This window comes from Sapajus apella, unplaced genomic scaffold (assembly GCF_009761245.1).
Source record: "Sapajus apella isolate SASKATOON/1434 unplaced genomic scaffold, GSC_monkey_1.0 scaffold39, whole genome shotgun sequence".
Lineage (NCBI taxonomy): Eukaryota > Metazoa > Chordata > Mammalia > Primates > Cebidae > Sapajus > Sapajus apella.
In genome coordinates, this window is record NW_022436979.1 from 14,239,908 (window position 1) to 14,242,547 (window position 2,640).

Consider the following 2,640-nt stretch of genomic DNA (forward strand, 5'->3'; position numbering starts at 1 on the left):
GGGGTAGTTTAAGATAGATAAAATGCAGAGCTCTGGGGTTTGCTTCACTTCTATTTTTTGTTGTTGTTGCTGCTGTTTGTAGAGATGGGGTCTCACTGTGTTTTCCAGGCTGATCACCAACTCCTGGCACCAAGTGACTCTCCCATCTCAGTCTCTCAAAGTGCTGGGATTACAGGTATGAAGCAACTCAACTGGACCTTTAATTTTTAAAACAGATAATCTTACTCATATATTAGCAAGGATAAAATGCCTAAGTGGCTTTTTCACCACATCATTCTTGCCCTTTGCTAACTCTTGTTTTGTGTATTCTGAGGTGAGATTATTATTCCTATCAAATGGACCTGTAGAGATTGCTATGGTAATTTGGATTCATTGTTGTTATTATTGTTTTATTTTTAGTAGGCATGTGTTAGATCCCTTTGAGTGAAAATTTCTGTTATACTAAATGAGGAAGCGTCATTGTCATCAGCAATGTCTCTCTCTTTTCTCTCTTTCTCTCACACACACATACACATACATACACACACACACAGACACACACAGAGAGAAGACTGCTTTGTACTATCCTGTTTACATGCGAATCATTTTAAAAGCCAATAATGTGCAAATAAAATCACTTTTTCTACATATGTAATTGGAATTTCCCTCCAACAACAAACTTTTATAGATGACTCAAAATTTACGAATCAAATCCTTTACTAAAATATCCCATGTTATTTATATTCCTGTAGATCAGTCACATATAGCTCAAAAGGTCACTTGTTTGCATTCTAGATTATTTCAGAAAACGTTAAAAGGAATTTTGTAGAAGGAAAATTAATGTAATAATCTGAGCATCTCCATGAATGCAAAACACAAGTCAATGTCCCCTAGATCAGCATCATCTAACAGGCATTCTGCAATAATAGGAATATTCTGTAGCACTGTCCAGCATGGTACCCACTTGCTCTGTGTAGATATTGAGCACTTGAAATGCAGCTAGTGTGACTAAAGAACTGCATTTGTAGTTTTATTCAATTTTGATTAATTAGAACTTAGGTAGCTACATGTGGGTACTGGCTATCATACTGGTGAGGACCTAATCCTTGACTCGAAGATTACAAAGTCGCAAGTACCTGTTGGTACAGCAGACTCATAAAGGAAGTCAGAGTATCATAGGATCATTGTTTGTTTCCTGTCTGTGTATCTTCTTTACTTTTTACATTTTCATTCTAAGCCCCTTGAAAACAGGAGCAAGGCCTCATGATTTTTTTGTGCATTCAATAAGTACTGTCTAAATTGAATTTTTTAAAGTTGGATGAAAAAGAGGATATTCAGAGGAAAATGTGTTGCTTGGATCATAAAGAGCATAGAGTGGAAAAAAATGAGGGAAATGCAGAGAAATTCAGAACAATAAGCAAGGTTTGCAAGGTCAGAGGTTTTTCAGAGAGGTTTCTTTTTATCACAAAGTAAGAGAATTTGCATCTTGCCGTGCCCTTGCAACAGAAGAAAGCAGGGGGATTTGCACAGTGGAGAAGTCTGAGTTTGGGATCAGTGTCAGGCATAGTGGCACACGCCAGCTGTGCCTGGAGAGCCAAGCAGAGAGTTTCTCAGAACCCAGCCCTGGCCCTGCCCGGTTCCTCACCTGGGCTAGAGTCAGAGTTAGACACACTACCTAGAAACGCCTCGCTTGCTCCTCCGGTTTTTGAAACTTTGCCTGATTGACATGCAAGGAAATCTGAACCCATATTGGGTAATGTTGTGGAGAGAGAAAAAAAAGAGATATTGCAATTTAGATAACTAGTAGCCTTTATTAATATTATCATTGTTGTCCTTATTTTGATGGTTTTTATAAGCTGCAAGCTATGTTTTACAGATTTTTTTTAAGATTAAAAAACTAAAACTCACAAGTTTTGAGCACTTACTACCTGCCAATCACTATGCTTAATGTTTTTAAAGGATTGGCTGCTGTCATCCACAAAAAACCCAATATGTGGTTACTCCTATGTCCCTCTTGTGGTGAATGAGAAAACTATAGCTGATCAGTTTTAAGTAACATACCCACATCTACTCAGTGAGGAACCAGCGTCCAGATTGTCTTGACGCCAGGATGTGAGCACAATTACAATGCTATTGTTTCTCAAAGGAGAAGGGCTTTGCTTAGATTGCCATTTTACAGACCAAAGTTGTGGTTTTCATCTGACTACATGTGGAGCCAGAGAGTCTGAATTTGAAAAATAAACTAAAGGAAACATTATTCAAAACTATCATTTCTGGCTGGGTGCAGTGGCTCACACCTGTCCTCCCAGCACTTTGGGAGGCCGAGGTGGGTGGATCATGAGATCAAAAGATCCAGACCATTTTGTTCAACATGGTGAAACCTCGCCTCTACTAAAAATACAAAAATTAGCCTGGGTGTGGTGGTGCACGGCTGTAGTCCCAGCTACTCGAGAGGCTGAGGCAGGAGAATCATTTGAACCCGGGAGGCAGAGGTTGCAGTGAGCCAAGATCGTGCTGCTGCACTGCAGCCTGGGCAACAGAGCAAGACTCCATCTCAAAATCAAAGAAACAAACAAAGAAACAAATCCTTTCTTTGAGAAATACCCTGTGCATTTCAACCCGTGCTGTATCATTTGGCTTGGTTCTGTCAGTCTTCCTTTG